The 18,879-nt window shown below is 35.9% G+C and overlaps 1 protein-coding gene across 7 annotated transcripts in view; it reads right to left on the reverse strand.

Annotated features, from left to right (window-relative positions):
• SPOP (speckle type BTB/POZ protein) overlaps window positions 1-18,879 on the reverse strand; it is a 100,478-nt gene that overhangs the window by 52,437 nt on the left and 29,162 nt on the right. For 2 of the 7 annotated variants that reach the window (XM_077164711.1, XM_077164707.1), the window contains exon 1: window positions 11,115-14,216. The exons of 4 other annotated variants lie outside the window; for them this stretch is intronic. The gene's annotated coding sequence lies outside the window, so the exon portion shown is untranslated. One more of the 7 variants, XM_077164710.1, reaches the window with a different exon arrangement.

Consider the following 18,879-nt stretch of genomic DNA (forward strand, 5'->3'; position numbering starts at 1 on the left):
TTCTCCCTTTCAATTTAACCAAACCTTTACTGATTAAAACAGTACAGACATGATTTAACATTGATCCTCAATATCTGTCCAACTAATTTTAACAGTAAGAAATTATTTATATTGTTTGAGCAGTAAAGTCAGGTGACCATTAAAAATATTTAATAAATGTAGTATGATGTCCTGTCCCATGTTAAACTGCCAGTCTCACCACTATCAATTTCTTTGCTTGGATTGAATACGAAAAAAATGTTTCTGGACTTGAAGAACCAGGAAAAGACAAAGTTTAAAGGAACTGCTAACATATTTAAAAACTGAGAGCTTCCCATAAATATGTAATTTTTTCCCCTCCTTTAAACAATTTTCCTACATCTTCTTTTTCTTTTTCTTCCTACCATCTTTTTTTTTCAAATTCTAATAACAGAGTTTATTTAATCCAATATACCCAAAATAAAAAAATTTTTAAAGTATTAATAATATATTTTTTTGTTGTTTTCAGGGTACCAAATCTTCAAAATCCAGCATGTATTTTCACTATTCCACACATGTCAATTCAGACAAGCCATATTTCAAGTGTTCAGTAGCAAAATGGGGCTAGTAGCTACCACATTGGAAAGCACAGGGAAGGAGATAGGATTATGGATTCTTAAAAAAATAAAAATCCAAATTTACTACATAAACATCTGTTCTTAATTTTATTTAAAAATTTTCCAGTCTATACGTGCCATTATATCTATGTTTTATTTATTCTCTATTTTATTTTTTTCCTTCTTTGTTTTTATTAATTAAAGAAAAAAAAATTAACACAACATTTAGAAATCATTCCATTCTACATATGCAATCAGTAATACTTAACATCATCACATAGATGCATGATCATCATTTCTTAGTACATTTGCATCGATTTAGGAAAAGAACTAGCAAAACAACAGAAAAAGATATAGAATGTTAATATAGAGAAAAAAATAAAAATAATAATAGTAAAAAAAAAAAAGACACAAACAAACAAACAGACAAACAAAAAAAAAACCCTATAGCTCAGATGCAGCTTCATTCAGTGTTTTAACATGATTACTTCACAATTAGGTATTATTGTGCTGTCCATTTTTGAGTTTTTGTATCTAGTCCTGTTGCACAGTCTGTATCCCTTCAGCTCCAATTACCCATTATCTTACCCTGTTTCTAACTCCTGCTGGTCTCTGTTACCAATGACATATTCCAAGTTTATTCTCGAATGTCGGTTCACATCAGTAGGACCATACAGTATTTGTCCTTTAGTTTTTGGCTAGACTCACTCAGCATAATGTTCTCCAGGTCCATCTATGTTATTACATGCTTCATAAGTTTATTCTGTCTTAAACTGCATAATATTCCATCGTATGCATATACCACAGTTTGTTTAGCCAGTCGTCTGTTGATGGACATTTTGGCTGTTTCCATCTCTTTGCAATTGTAAATAACGCTGCTATAAACATTGGTGTGCAAAGGTCCGTTTGTGTCTTTGCCCTTAAGTCCTTTGAGTAGATACCTAGCAATGGTATTGCTGGGCCGTATGGCAATTCTATATTTAGTTTTTTGAGGAACCGCCAAACTGCCTTCCACAGTGGTTGCACCATTTGACATTCCCACCAACAGTGGATAAGTGTGCCTCTTTCTCCGCATCCTCTCCAGCACTTGTCATTTTCTGTTTTGTTGATAATGGCCATTCTGGTGGGTGTGAGATGATATCTCATTGTGGTTTTGATTTGCATTTCTCTAATGGCCAGGGACATTGAGCATCTCTTCATGTGCCTTTTGGCCATTTGTATTTCCTCTTCTGAGAGGTGTCTGTTCAAGTCTTTTCCCCATTTTGTAATTGGGTTGGCTGTCTTTTTGTTGTTGAGTTGGACAATCTCTTTATAAATTCTGGATACTAGACCTTTATCTGATATGTCGTTTCCAAATATTGTCTCCCATTGTGAGGCTGTCTTTCTACTTTCTTGATGAAGTTCTTTGATGCACAAAAGTGTTTAATTTTGAGGAGCTCCCATTTATTTCTTTCTTTCTTCAGTGCTCTTGCTTTAGGTTTAAGGTCCATAAAACCGCCTCCAATTGTAAGTTTCATAAGATATCTCCCTACATTTTCCTCTAACTGTTTTATGGTCTTAGACCTAATGTTTAGATCTTTGATCCATTCTGAGTTAACTTTTGTATACGGTGTGAGATACGGGTCTTCTTTCATTCTTTTGCATATGGATATCCAGGTCTCTAGGCACCATTTATTGAAGAGACTGTTCTGTCCCAGGTGAGTTGGCTTGACTGCCTTATCAAAGATCAAATGTCCATAGATGAGAGGGTCTATATCTGAGCACTCTATTTGATTCCATTGGTCGATATATCTATCTTTATGCCAATACCATGCTGTTTTGACCACTGTGGCTTCATAATATGCCTTAAAGTCCGGCAACATGAGACCTCCAGCTTCATTTTTTTTCCTCAAGATACTTTTAGCAATTCAGGGCACCCTGCCCTTCCAGATAAATTTGCTTATTGGTTTTTCTATTTCTGAAAAATAAGTTGTTGGGATTTTGATTGGTATTGCATTGAATCTGTAAATCAATTTAGGTAGGATTGACATCTTAACTATATTTAGTCTTCCAATCCATGAACACGGTATGCCCTTCCATCTATTTAGGTCTTCTGTGATTTCTTTTAACAGTTTTTTGTAGTTTTCTTTGTATAGGCTTTTTGTCTCTTTAGTTAAATTTATTCCTAGGTATTTTATTCTTTTAGTTGCAATTGTAAATGGGATTCGTTTCTTGATTTCCCCCTCAGCTTGTTCATTACTAGTGTATAGAAATGCTACAGATTTTTGAATGTTGATCTTGTAACCTGCTACTTTGCTGAACTCATTTATTAGCTCTAGTAGTTTTGTTGTGGATTTTTCCGGATTTTCGACGTATAGTATCATATCATCTGCAAACAGTGATAGTTTTACTTCTTCCTTTCCAATTTTGATGCCTTGTATTTCTTTTTCTTGTCTAATTGCTCTGGCTAGAACCTCCAACACAATGTTGAATAATAGTGGTGATAGTGGACATCCTTGTCTTGTTCCTGATCTTAGGGGGAGAGTTTTCAATTTTTCCCCATTGAGGATGATGATATTAGCTGTGGGTTTTTCATATAGTCCCTCTATCATTTTAAGGAAGTTCCCTTGTATTCCTATCTTTTGAAGTGTTTTCAACAGGAAAGGATGTTGAATCTTGTCAAATGTCTTCTCTGCACCAATTGAGATGATCATGTGATTTTTCTGCTTTGATTTGTTGATATGGTGTATTACATTAATTGATTTTCTTATGTTGAACCATCCTTGCATACCTGGGATGAATCCTACTTGGTCATGATGTATAATTCTTTTAATGTGTTGTTGGATTCGATTTGCTAGAGTTTTGTTGAGGATTTTTGCATCTATATTCATTAGAGAGATTGGTCTGTAGTTTTCTTTTTTTGTAATATCTTTGCCTGGTTTTGGTATGAGGGTGATGTTGGCTTCATAGAATGAATTAGGTAGTTTTCCCTCCACTTCGATTTTTTTGAAGAGTTTGAGGAGAGTTGGTACTAATTCTTTCTGGAATGTTTGATAAAATTCACATGTGAAGCCGTCTGGTCCTGGACTTTTCTTTTTAGGAAGCTTTTGAATGACTGATTCAATTTCTTTACTTGTGATTGGTTTGTTGAGGTCATCTATTTCTTCTTGAGTCAAAGTTGGTTGTTCATGTCTTTCCAGGAACCCGTCCATTTCATCTAAATTGTTGTATTTATTAGCGTAAAGTTGTTCATAGTATCCTGTTATTACCTCCTTTATTTCTGTGAGGTCAGTAGTTATGTCTTCTCTTCCATTTCTGATCTTATTTATTTGCATCCTCTCTCTTCTTCTTTTTGTCAATCTTGCTAAGGGCCCATCAATCTTATTGATTTTCTCATAGAACCAACTTCTGGTCTTATTGATTTTCTCTATTGTTTTCATGTTTTCAATTTCATTTATTTCTGCTCTAATCTTTGTTATTTCTTTCCTTTTGCTTGCTTTGGGGTTAGTTTGCTGTTCTTTCTCCAGTTCTTCCAAGTGGACAGTTAATTCCTGCATTTTTGCCTTTTCTTCTTTTCTGATATAGGCATTTAGGGCAATAAATTTCCCTCTTAGCACTGCCTTTGCTGCGTCCCATAGGTTTTGATATGTTGTGTTTTTGTTTTCATTCGCCTCGAGGTATTTACTAATTTCTCTTGCAATTTCTTCTTTGACCCACTCGTTGTTTAAGAGTGTGTTGTTGAGCCTCCACGTATTTGTGAATTTTCTGGCACTCCATCTATTACTGACTTCCAACTTCATTCCTTTATGATCTGAGAAAGTGTTGTGTATGATTTCAATCTTTTTAAATTTGTTAAGACTTGCTTTGTGACCCAGCATATGGTCTATCTTTGAGAATGATTCATGAGCACTTGAGAAAAAGGTGTATCCTGCTGTTGTGGGATGTAATGTCCTATAAATGTCTGTTAAGTCTAGTTCATTTATAGTAATATTCAGATTCTCTATTTCTTTATTGATCCTCTGTCTAGATGTTCTGTCCATTGATGAGAGTGGTGAATTGAAGTCTCCAACTATTATGGTATATGTGTCTATTTCCCTTTTCAGTGTTTGCAGTGCATTCCTCACATATTTTGGGGCATTCTGGTTCGGTGCGTAAATATTTATGATTGTTATGTCTTCTTGTTTAATTGTTCCTTTTATTAGTATATAGTGTCCTTCTTTGTCTCTTTTAACTGTTTTACATTTGAAGTCTAATTGTTGGATATAAGTATAGCTACTCCTGCTCTTTTCTGGTTGTTATTTGCATGAAATATCTTTTCCCAACCTTTCACTTTCAACCTATGTTTATCTTTGGGTCTAAGATGTGTTTCCTGTAGACAGCATATAGAAGGATCCTGTTTTTTAATCCATTCTGCCAGTCTATGTCTTTTGATTGGGGAATTCAGTCCATTAACATTTAGTGTTATTACTGTTTGGAAAATATTTCCCTCTACCATTTTGCCTTTTGTGTTATATATATCATATCTGATTTTCCTTCTTTCTACACTCTTCTCCATACCTCTCTCTTCTGTCTTTTCGTATCTGACTCTAGTGCTCCTTTTAGTATTTCTTGCAGAGCTGGTCTCTTGGTCACAAATTCTCTCAGTGACTTTTTGTCTGAGAATGTTTTAATTTTTCCCTCATTTTTGAAGGACAATTTTGCTGGATATAGGAGTCTTGGTTGGCAGTTTTTCTCTTTTAGTAATTTAAATATATCATCCCACTGTCTTCTAGCTTCCATGGTTTCTGCTGTGAAATCTACACATAGCCTTATTGGGTTTCCCTTGTATGTGACAGATTGTTTTTCTCTTGCTGCTTTCAAGATCCTCTCTTTCTCTTTGACCTCTGACATTCTAACTAGTAAGTGTCTTGGAGAACGCCTATTTGGGTCTATTCTCTTTGGGGTGCGCTGCACTTCTTGGATCTGTAATTTTAGGTCTTTCATAAGAGTTGGGAAATTTTCAGTGATAATTTCTTCCATTAGTTTTTCTCCTCCTTTTCCCTTCTCTTCTCCTTCTGGGACACCCACAACACGCATATTTGTGTGCTTCATATTGTCATTCAGTTCCCTGATCCCCTGTTCAAAATTTTCCATTCTTTTCCCTATATTTTCTGTTTCTTTTTGGAATTCAGATGTTCCATCCTCCAATTCACTAATTCTAGCTTCTGTCTCTTTAAATCTACCATTGTAGGTATCCATTGTTTTTTCCAGGTTTTCTACTTTGTCCTTCACTCCCATAAGTTCTGTGATTTGTTTTTTCAGTTTTTCTATTTCTTATTTTTGTTCAGCCCATGTCTTCTTCATGTCCTCCCTCAATTTATCGATTTCGTTTTTGAAGAGTTTTTCCATTTCTGTTCGTATATTCAGCATTAGTTGTCTCAGCTCCTGTATCTCATTTGAACTATTGGTTTGTTCCTTTGACTGGGCCATATTTTCAATTTTCTGAGCATGATCCGTTATCTTCTGCTGGCGTCTGGGCATTTAATCAGATTTCCCTGGGTGTAAGACCCCGCAGGTTGAAAGATTTTTCTGTGAAATCTCTGGGCTCTGTTTTTCTTATCCTGCCCAGTAGGTGGCGCTCGTGGCGCTCATCTGTCTGCGGGTCCCACCAGTAAAAGATGCTGTGGCTCCTTTAACTTTGGAAAACTCTCGCTGTGGGGGGGGGTCGCCAGCCGAAGCGGCTTGGGGGAGTGCCTATCCACCGTTCCCAGCCGGACCGGGAAGCCATGTGTTTGGAAGGGACCCCGGTCGCCGTTCTCTGTGGCTTGGGGGGGGGCGCCAGCCGCCGCGGCTTGAGGGGACCGCCTGTCCAGTTCTCCCAGCCGGCCAGGAAGGAGGGAGGGAGGGACTCCGGCTGCCTGCCGCCCCGGCCCGGGGAAGCCCGCGCCCCTCGGCGATCTCACCGGAGCGGGTTCTCCCAGCCAGTCAGCCATTCCAGAATGGGGTACGCTGTCTTCTTGGTCTCTGTCATGGCTCCGGGAGCTGTTCTGCATTGTTTCTACTTCTCTAGTAGCTGTTCTGGAGGAGGAACTAAGACCCGCACGTCTTACTAAGCTGCCATCTTCTCCGGAAGTCCTCTTCCTACCATCTTTTAAAGTAGATTTTGCCTTTACATAGCAAGTCACTGAAAATATTCCGTGTCTCCCACAAATCACTAATTACAAACCACTAGAAGATATTTTTCAAGCCATAAAAAGACTCTTTCTCCATATATTCATCTCTGGATATGAAATGGAACAAAAACTCAGTAAGATCAATTAAAAAAATCTAGAATAGTCAGCTTTCAGGTCAAAAAGGAAGCTTTGGGCTCTAGACATAAATTCACTTTAAATAATTAAAATTTAAGGAACTCATAAATAAATTTGCTTTTAAGGGGCTGGGCCCCCTCAAAGTTACAAATGTGGGAAAGAGTTAACACTACCACATAATCATTACTGCCAGAGGTAGTTAGTTACTTGAGAAGTAGCTGTCTTCCAAAAATCAACATTTTATTGTGTCCTCCAAAATCAATCCTTTATAAGGAGGAAAATGTATATTAGTCAAATAAACTGTTAAAATAAAAGCAGTACAAGGCAAATATACTCATAAGCTATTGCTGTTCTCAGAATCTGAATTCTAGTGTGAGCTTTGCAGGCTCTTTCCTAAATCTGAGTTTTTTCATCTTTAAATTGAGAGCGATTGTTTAAGAATCTCTGTTTCCTTCCAGCATTAGGATTCTATGCCCCTTTAGAAATTCTGTTAAAATTGCATCTGCCAATGGATAGTACAATATTAGCTGATTGTAGCATAATAATGTTAGCACCCTGAATGAAGCTGAATGTGAGAATGATAGAGGGAGGAGGGCTGGGGGCACAAATGAAATCAGAAAGAAAGACAGATAATAAAGACTGAGATGGTATAATCTAGGAATGCCTAGAGTGTACAATGATAGTGACTAAATGTACAAATTTAAAAAATGTTTTTGCATGAAGAAGAACAAAGGAATGTCATTACTGCAGAGTGCTGAAAACAGATGGTAATTTATATTTTAAAATTTTTCCTTATGTGTGAGACTAAAGCAAAAAATGTTTAATTGGTTACAAAATTTATATTTTGACTAGTACATTTCCTTATATAACTTATGTAGACAGCTTAATTGAACACCATAAGTACATGGAACCTTGAGCAGGACATGAGATTTTGTTGGTTTGTCCAGAGTGATGCCCCGATAAATCCTAGAGTGATTTGAACAGTGAATAAAAAAGTATTTGCAAAGTTCCCTCCAGGGAATAATGGGAACAGGGGAAAATTCAACTTCCCCAAGTTGAATTCTTGATATTCTCAAAAGCAGTGTGGACAATCAAAGCTATAGACTGAGTCCCCAATCTTGGGGTTTGTTCATATGAAAGTTAACCCCACAAAAGATAGATCAAACCTACTTAAAATTAGGCCTAAGAGTTACCCCCAAAGAACCTCTTTTGTTGCTCAGATGTGGCCTCTCTCTCTCTCAGCCATCATGGCAAGTAAACTCACTGCCCTCCCCCTCTCTATGTGGGACATGACTCCCAGGGGTGTAAACCTCTTTGGCAACGTGGGACAGAAATCCTAGGATGAGCTAGGACTCAGCATCAAGGGATTGAGAAAATCTTCTTGACCGAAAAGGGGAAGAGAGGAATGAGACAAAATAAAATGTCAGTGGCTGGGAGATTTCAAACAGAGTCAAGAGGTTATCCTGGAGGTTATTCTTATGCATTTTATAGATACCCCCTTTTTAGTTTAAGGTATATTAGAGAGCCCAGAGGGAACTGTCTGAAACTGTAGAGCTGTATTCCAGTAGCCATGTTTCTTAAAGATGATTGTATAATGATACAGCTTTTGCAATGTGATGATGGGATTGTGAAAACCTTGCTCTGATGTTTCTTTTATCTACGATATTGACAGATGAGTAAAAAATATGGATAAAAAAATAAATAATAGAGGGAACAAATGTTAAAATAAATTGAGTAGATTGAAATACTAGTGAACAATAAAAGGGACTGGTAAGGGGTATAGAAAAAAAATAGGGGGAACAAAGGTTAAAATCTATTGAGTAGATGGAAATACTAGTGGTCAATGAGAGGGAGGAGTAAGGGGCATGGAATGTGCGAATTTTTTCTTTTTTTTTTTTTTTAAAGAGAAAGGGAGGAAAGGAAGGAAAGACAGAGAAGGAAGGAAGGGAGGAAGAAAGGGAAACATTTTTAAACATTTTCTTGTTTTTTTTTTATTATATTTTGTTTGTTTGTTTGTTTTTTACATGGGCTGGGGCCGGGAATCGAACCGGGGTCCTCCGGCACGGCAGGCAAGCACTCTTGCCCGCTGAGCCACCGCGGCCCGCCGAATTTTTTCTTTTTATTTCTTTTTCTGGAGTGATGTAAATGTTCTAAAAAACGATCATGGTGATGAATATACTACTATGTGATGATATTGTGAGCCACTGCACACCACACATGAAATGTTTGTATGTTAAGAATGTCCATGTTTGAAAAAAAAAAAAGAATGTTTTTGTTTGTATGTTATTTTGGTTTTAAAATACAAAACAAATTAAAAAAAATTGTATCTGCCTCTTTTCATATATTTTATTAAAAAATAAAAGCAATATATACACAACTATACCTGAAAAGCAAAAATTTCCCCAAGACTCCCAAATCCTTCTCTCTAAAGCCTAAAGACAACCAGTTTTCTTTTGTATCCCCAAGTGGGGAGGGGGGGACAAATACATATTCCCAGTCAGCACACATATACCTTTCTTTCTTTCTAATGCATAGAATTCTGTATGCCTACACTCTAATGTGTGGTTTCCAGGTTTTTGCTACCGCAAATAATACAACAAACAAGTATATTCTAAACCTATGTGCAAGCATATCCACAGCATAAATTTCCAGTAAATAGTGTTGAGCCTAGGAGCCTGTGTACTGTCTTGACAGATATTGCCAAATTGTGCTCCAAAATGTTGTACCGACATTTATGGATTCGCCACACCTCCACCCTCTTGGTCTACGATAGCCAGATAAAAAAAGGTAGAGAAACAGAGTCATAGAAAAGTGAGTACAAACAAAATTTTTAAGCAGAAAAGTCAGTGAGATTTAGATACTTAAAAACCCAGAAATATCTTTTATGAATTAAAGGGACAAACTGCAACCAAAACTATAGCAGACATATGTGGTACCTGTTGGTTGTCTGTTTACAAGATGTAAATATGGATTTTTTCTGAAATACTTGTAAAATAAGATATTGATGGAAGTATGTTTCTGTTCAAGGAGTAAGTGAATATTACAGATTCTATGAAGGGGGCCCAGGTTCTATTTTAGGTCACAATGTGGATTTAATAACATGTATGGCCCCTTTCACTCAGGGTTATCAGCAGTGAAAAGTGAATTTAGTTCCTATTCTTCATTATTAACAAAAAGACTCCAATAATTCAGCTGTTTATCCTCAAATTAAATAAGATAATGCAGGATTCCAGAGGTGATAAAAATGTTACCACAGCACATAGAAGCAGCTTTTGGTATATTTTTAAGTGTTTCTAATGGAATAATTGGTACTATGGCTAGCGTGTAGTAGACATTCAATAAGTAACTGTTAATTAAGGTTATTAATGGCATCCACTTTGAGAATCATCATGTTGGTTTAACAGTAAGTATTTACAAATGACCATGTAAATACCAGGCAATTCTGTGTGTTTAGGGTGGGGGTGCGGGTAAGCCCATGAGTTTCTAAAAGATACATATGAATATATATATATTTTTTCTCATTTTACATTCTCATTTTACTTTCCTTTAACTTGTTGTTATGTATATTTATTACATCCTCAACTATTACATTTATTGGGAGAAAAGAAAAAATAAAATACTGTGGTATTACATTGTAATGTGAAAAAATGCATATTTTAGAATTGGGGAACATGGTATATCTAATGCCATATGTTTGTTTTTAGTAGAAGCTCCCTCTAATTTTATAAGTGGGAAAATACAATTCAGAAACTTTCATCATAAGACCACTCTCAATACTATTCTTTCTATTTCTTACCAAGTAAACCAACCACATCCAATGTTAAATCTCTTAAGAAAATTGCCCCCAATTTCTTCTGTTATCAGGCGATCACCAAAAAACTAGCCTTACAGATTTTAAGCAATAATTCGAGCACTCAGAATCAAGGTCAACTTTACATACACCTAAACATAAACTAGCCTAGAACAGCAAGTCCTATGCTGAGGGCAGAAGTATCTCTTTCAAAATAAGGGGTCTTTTAGCTCCTACTCTGGCACCACCACAAATTATCCATGGGGCTCAACTCTAGGCACTAGACTGAGAGTGGTCGTTCAGGTACCCAGTAGGGGCACTGATTGGAAAAGGGAAAGGGAGTTGAACTACATGGAATGGAAAGATAAATACATGTATAAGCTGGCAAGGGTTACTTTGCCTAGGGTTGGTCCTGCCTATGGTATTATAAAAAAGATTATGTGGGAGGTCCCCAAATGCTACCACTAATAAAGAAACCCTTACCTGACAGGCCTACGATTTGGGTAGGCCTTTAAGATTGGTTGAACTTGGAAGAAAAGTTCGTCTTCTGGGTGCTGTTAAGCTCTACCTAGTGGAATTCCACCTCTCCCTTACCAGACTGAATTTCACAGAATTCAGGAAAAAATTTGGGTTAAGAGTTTCAAATAAAAATTTTTAACCAAAAAAAAAAAAAATTTTTAAACCAAAGAAAAACAAGTACTCCAATCACACAATTAAAGAGGCAAGCCTCAGAATAAAATGATAATTACATCCTTCAACATAATCTACTGTTTTCAGGATAAACAAGAATCTGTTTCTTGGACCTGAGACAGCTATTACTTAGCAACGAATCAAGGAGAGAAAAATAAAATGTCTACTTGAAACTAATCTAAAAATCAAATCCAAAGACATGAATTTTAATATTGTGATTGTTCATATTGCCAAGAAAAAACTAAAGCAAAGTTTGGCTGAGTTTTTATGTCAAGTGGCAAACTACTATGACATAAAAGAAAACAGTGGCTCATGATTGGCTGTAGACAATCTGGTAACCAAAGCACATATTCACTGATTATTGCTCACACCAACCACTAAAGCTTATCCAATCAGATAATATAATGCAAACAACTTCCAAAGTAAGTAGTTTTTAAACTGATGTCCAGTGTTCTTGAGACTTCCGTACAATTTATAATTAACCCAATTACTTGTCTATATTTCTCATACCTATAAACTCTAAGGGACTTTCAAAATTGATGTTAGTTTAGCTAATTCAAGATATCTTTATATTATAGTTGAAAATAAAGATGACCCTGTTATTATCAATCTTTTCTGGGATGAAACTATGACCTTTATTTCAATTCCTTCTTGAAGAAGATGAAAAACTTATTCTATACTGAAATTATTCACAATTTATGGGGAAAAAAAAGACAAGTCAGTACAGTGCTTACTATATAATTAGGGGACTCTTCAGGTCCTTTCTTGCCTCTCTGTCTTCAAGTATTGACAACCAAGTAAGATAAGAACAGATCAATTTAAATTCACCCATTTTCTTATCTGTGAGCTTGGTCAATGAATTCGTGGGAAACTTTTGAGAAATTTGTTAAAATGAGGTTCTTGCATTATAAAAAGATTTAGCTAGATTCTGTTAAAAGGGTGCAACAACAGATCATCCACAGAATGCTGGATATTTCTGTGTTGTTTTTTTAACATATAGCAAAATTTACTTTTTGGTTTACAGTTCTGTGAATTTTGACAAATAGTAGAGTCCTCTACTCTCCACCACAATCAAGGCACTAAAGTTTTTGGGTGACTTTTAGGACAACAGTCATAAATAGAAGAATTATCTAAGGAACTTACTACAAAAGACAAGATTTCTACCAAGTCAAAGTAGAAAAACAGGACCAAAAATCTAAACAAGGATTTACTGAAATGGAGGAATACTGGCCTTGCTCTACTTTTGCCCCTGCCTTCTAGGCAATCCAAACCACTCTACAATCCATCCCCATTTCACCAATTCCCATGGCTTCAGTTACTACTGGCACCCTGCTTATGTCTTCAGCCCAATCTTCTGCACTGCATATCAACTTCCTGCTACTGGACATCTCCACGTGGCCAGGTTTATCTCATGGGTCTCTCAAACTCAAGCCAAAAATGGAAGCCAATGTTTCTCCCAAAACCCATTTGTCTTTCAGGGATCCTACCATTCATACAAGTGCTCATCCTAAAAATCTAGGAGTGAGCTTTAACTTCCCTCTCACCCTTACTACTCCCACCTCCACTCCCCCCCCCCCCATCAGTCAATCACCACATCCTTTTACCTCGAAAATAAATCCTAAACCTGTGTGTTCCTCTTGATCTGTGCAGCCAAAAGACCCAGCTTAGTCCAGGACATTAGTGAACTACAGGCTTACCTTAATCTCAATACTTTTCTCTTCCTTTCTGAAAATCAAGTAACTTTTTTTTTTGGCCAAGGCATCTTTGCACACACTATATTTCCTCTACTCTGAATATCTTTCCCTCATCTCTGTAAACATCTAATCTCCCAAAGTAAAATTAAATGCTTCCTCCTCCTCCCTCTCAATGTGTAATTCTCTTGCTTTTGTAAATATTTTTTTTTCTACCTAGACTGAGAGTCCCTGGAGATAACTTAGGTAGACTATATTCACCATGGTAACCCTGGCGTATAGGCAGTGGCTAGCAAATAGGTGCTTAATAAATATTTCAAAGAAGAATGAATGAATATATCATGATCTGGATAAAATGGCCTCAAGGAATTTTATTTCTCTTTGCTAAGATTCCATGCTTACCAAATGATTTTTTTTTTTTTCTTTTAACATGGGCAGACAAAGGGAACCAAACCCAGGTCTCCGGGATGGCAGGCAATAACTCTGCCACTGAGCCACGACTGCCTGCCCCCAAATGGTATTTTGATTAGTACAGCACAGTAGTTTACTAGCTGTATGATCTCAATCAAGTTACTAAAAAACCTCTCTGTGCCTCAGATTCCTCAATCTGTAAAATACAGATAAGAAGTTACTGTGAAGATTACATGAGTAAAATGCATGTAAAATGCTTAGAAAAGTGCCTGGCACAGAGTAAGTACTGTATAATGTTACTATTGTTATCTGAAATAATACCCTGACACTAGGGGAAGAAGGGACTGGGCAGACACACATTTTACTAGCATTCTGGTTTATCTTTCAGGCACTTGTGAGTTTGGTTAGCCACTTCTCCTGAGATCAATTAACTCTGGTTACACTGAAGAAACTGAGTTTACCAGCAAAACTGAGGAATGGATCCTGAAGCTTGAAGATCCCACTTAAATTAACAGCATCCTGAAAGGGCTTGTCAGAAAAGCTAGTTGGTCACCCTAGGACACCTTATCATGGTTCTTCTTAAAATGCAACATTTTGGTCAAAGGTAATAAAAGTTAGTAAAAAGAATATATTAGGAGGGAGATATTTCAAATATGCCACTGGTTAGCTTTGAACATTACTATGCACTTTAAAGAGAATTTCCTTAAGTTTAAACAAGGACTAGTCAGGGGATATGAGGGTAGTTCAGTGGTACAATTCTCACCTGCCATGAGGGAGACCCAGGTTCGATTCCTGACCCATGCACTTACCCACCCCACCCCAAAATTCAACAGACAGTGCTGCAAATAACGGGATAGTCACAAAGAAAAAGAATGAAATGTAACCCCCACCATACAGCATACTAAAAAAAAAAAAAAAAAAAAAAGGACTAATTCTCAATTACCCACATTAAGGGAGGAGAAATTAAATGAATTTTTTAAAAATTAAATAATTTGTTTTTAGAAAAAAATCACATTAACACTTTAGTATGTGTTATCTAATTTTTCCTATAGATTCATAGCCAAAATTTTATCTTGACTTTATTTATATTAAATATAATAAATTCATTATATTAAAATAAATAATATAATTTATTATAAATGATTAAATTTATAATAAAATAAATTTACATAGCCTGAATATTAAAGATATCATGATTCAAGATAAAAGAAGGAAGTCAGTGTGGAATAAATTTCTATGGATAATTTACATGAGGCTAATTTAAAATAGACTATTACATAATTCTTCTCAATCTCACAGCAACCTCATTGCCTCCTCCTGAGGCTCAATCTTAATCATAAAATTCTTTTAAATGAAAATCTCTAAATGCCACTTAGACATGAAAGATGAGAACAACTCAGTTTCCAAAGTAAATCAATCTAGACCCTGCAGGCCATGAGAAAATCATCCAGTGGCAGATTTTTACTCCCACAGATGTGGGGGTACACTATTGCTCATTAGGATCTAGAAGTAAGTATCAGCCTAACTGCAGGCATAATTTAGTCCATAAATTCAAGGTAATTTGAAAGGTTACATATCAGTCTCAGTGCCAGAAAGGACTTGAGCAACCACCTTGCCTAAATCCTTCGATTTTTACAGAAGAAACTGAGATTCATAAAAGTTGCAACATGTCTGTTAAACTACAGAAGAAAATAATATTTAAGTATTAGGAAGTTCATTATTTAAGTAATTAACTTTATAAATAAATACTTCTCCTAGGTATCTTGCAAAGAGATTTTAGTGCATTCTGTTTGCTTAAATTGGGCCACACCTATATATCTGCTTTATCTCTTCATATTTCAACACTACAACTTCAGGTATGCTAAACATAAAATCACAGTCCTCTGGGATTTAAGTTAACTCTCAAATAAACCTCCACTATTCACAACATGAAACTCCCTCTCCAGTTAATCTGGCAGCTAAACTCGAACTTATTTATCAGCTCATACATACAATTATGTGCCCTCCTTAAATTTGTTCATACCATTCTGAAAGCTGGAAATGTTCTCCTACCTCCTATCTGAATACTGCCTGCCCACCTCCCGCCACGTTCCAAGTGCTGAAGCATTTCCCAACCATGCCAGTTCATTCTGAACCCCTATCATTACTTATTGTCACTTTCTTGGCAGTTAATCAATGTTACTTAGGACTCCTTACCTGACAATTAACATAAGATATCCAGAACTGTAATTCTTTTATGTGTGTCTTTTTTTAAAATAATAAATATATCTTTTCTATCCCCAAGTTTTCATTCAATATGTTAGTGAAACCTAGGAAAAGGTCTTTTTAAAAAACTTATCAGCCAGTAGAAGTTGCTGTACTTTCACCTATCAAATGGGAAGAGGGTAAACAACTGGTACAAGAACAAAACTGATTTTTTTCCTTTATTTAAAGTCTTTTAATCTTTTCACCGATAAAATATTTAAGGGATAATTAGGTAAAAATGTAACATTGCATAACCCTTTAACAAAGCAATTACATTTCAGGAATCAATCCTAAGTCATTAGGGCACGACTTATAATAGCCAAAATGGAAGGAAAAAAAAGTTCAATGGTTGGGAATTGGTCAAATAAAATATGATACAATAGAATTCTAGGTAGTTATTTTAAAAGATTATTTTTTTTAGTGACATGAAAAGAGATCTACAATATATTAATGAATTATCAAAGCATTTTTAAAAACATATTAATATATTCCAATTTTTTAAGGATATAAACATCTACATGCACTTATACATTAAGAGAAATGGTCACTAAGCTATTTGGCAAAATGTTAACTGTAATTAACTCTGGGTGGTGGGATTTTGGGTAATTTTTACTTTTCTCTTTATATTCATAGTCAGACAAAGCAAATATTTTCATTCTGAAAAAATAGTGTAGATTTTGAAATTATACGCAACTCATTAAAAAAATTTTGTAAGATGTATGTTAGGGGTCACATTTCATTCTTTTTCCACGTACACACATTCTTTTAAAGAATTTCTGTGTATAGTACATTACTCGTGTTCACTATCACTGCCACTTACGGAGTAATATACCAAGTGATGAAGAGTTATAGCCCTCCTAAAAATATGTCAAAAGTCAACATACAACCAACTTCCTTGCTGTTTTCATGCTGTTTCTTCAAGCCAGAAGTTTGTGAAATAAGGTACTGTGTCAGTATGAATCTGTTGTGTACCCCAGAAAAACCAAATTCTTTAGTCCTCATTCAGCATTGCTGGGTGGGAGCTTTTTGACTGTTTCCATGTAGATATAACACATCCAATTGTGGGTGGTAACTTTTATTTTTTCTTTCTTTAAATTTATTAATTTAAAAAATTAACAAACAAAAATATTAACATTCCATTCTACATATACAATCAGCAATTCTCAATGTCATCACATAGTTGCATAGTCATCATTTCTTAGAACATTTGCATCGATTTAGAAAAAGAAATAAAAAGACAACAGAAAAAGAAATAAAACGATAACAGAAAAAAAGATTATACATACCATACCCCTTACCCCTTGCTTTCATTTATCACTAGCATTTCAAACTAAATTTATTTTAACATTTGTTCCTCCTATTATTTATTTTTATTCCATATGTTCTACTCGTCTGTTGATATGGTAGATAAAAGGAGCATCAGACACAAGGTTTTCACAATCACAGAGTCACATTGTGAAAGCTATATCATTGTTCAATCATCATCAAGAAACTAGGCTACTGGAACACAGCTCTACATTTTCAGGCAGTTCCCTCCAGCCTCTCTACTACATCTTGAACAACAAGGTGATATCTACTCAGTGTGTAAGAATAACCTCCAAGACAACCTCTCGACTCTATGTGGAATCTCAGCCGTTGACACTTTGTCTCATTTCACTCTTCCCCCTTTTGGTCGAGAAGGTTCTCTCAGTCCCTTGATGTTAATTCTCAGCTCATTCTAGGGTTTTTCTCAATTCCTTGATGCTGAGTCTCAGCTCATTCCAGGATCTCTGTCCCATGTTGCCAGGAAGGTCCACACCCCTGGGAGTCATGTCCCACGCAGACAGGGGGAGGGTGGTGAGACTGCTCATCGTGTTGGGTGGAGAGAGAGGCCACATCTGAGAAACAAAAGAGGCTCTCTTGGGGGTGACTCTTAGGCCTAGATTTTAAGTAGACTTGACCTATCCTTTGTGGGGTTAAGTTTCATATGAACAAACCCCAAGACTGGGGGCTCAGCCTATAGCTTTGGTTGTCCACACTGCTTGTGAGAATATCAAGAATTCAACTTGGCATACACAACACTTTCTCGGATCATAAAGGAATGAAGTTGGAAATCAATAATAGGCGGAGTGCCAGAAAATTCATAAATACATGGAGGCTCAACAACACACTCTTAAACAAGTGGGTCAAAGAAGAAATTGCAAGAGAAATTAGTAAATACCTAGAGGCAAATGAAAATGAAGACACAACATATCAAAACTTATGGGACGCAGCAAAGGCAGTGCTAAGAGGGAAATTTATTGCCCTAAATGCCTTTATCAGAAAAGAAGAAAAGGCAAAAATGCAGGAATTAACTGTCCACTTGGAAGAACTGGAGAAAGAACAGCAAACTAATCCCAAAGCAAGCAAAAGGAAAGAAATAACAAAGATTAGAGCAGAAATAAATGAAATTGAAAACATGAAAACAATAGAGAAAATCAATAAGACCAGAAGTTGGTTCTATGAGAAAATCAACAAGATTGATGGGCCCTTAGCAAGATTGACAAAAAGAAGAAGAGAGAGGATGCAAATAAATAAGATTAGAAATGAAAGAGGAGACATAACTACTGACCTCACAGAAATAAAGGAGGTAATAACAGGATACTATGAACAACTTTACGCTAATAAATACAACAATTTAGAAGAAATGGACAGGTTCCTGGAAAGACATGAACAACCAACTTTGACTCAAGAAGAAATAGACGACCTCAACAAACCAATCACAAGTAAAGAGATTGAATTAGTTATTCAAAACCTCCCTAAAAAGAAAAGTCCAGGACCAGACGGCTTCACATGTGAATTCTATCAAACATTCCAGAAAGAATTAGTACCTACTCTCCTCAAACTCTTCAACATAATCGAAGTGGAGGGAAAACTACCTAATTCATTCTATGAAGCCAACATCACCCTCATACCAAAACCAGGCAAAGATATTACAAAAAAAGAAAACTACAGACCAATCTCTCTAATGAATACAGATGCAAAAATCCTCAATAAAATTCTAGCAAATCGTATCCAGCAACACATTAAAAGAATTATACATCATGACCAAGTAGGATTCATCCCAGGTATGCAAGGATGGTTCAACATAAGAAAATCAATTAATGTAATACACCATATCAACAAATCAAAGCAGAAAAATCACATGATCATCTCAATTGATGCAGAGAAGGCATTTGACAAGATTCAACATC

The sequence above is a fragment of the Tamandua tetradactyla genome, chromosome 6 (genome assembly GCF_023851605.1).
Source record: "Tamandua tetradactyla isolate mTamTet1 chromosome 6, mTamTet1.pri, whole genome shotgun sequence".
In the NCBI taxonomy this organism is placed as follows: Eukaryota; Metazoa; Chordata; class Mammalia; order Pilosa; family Myrmecophagidae; genus Tamandua; species Tamandua tetradactyla.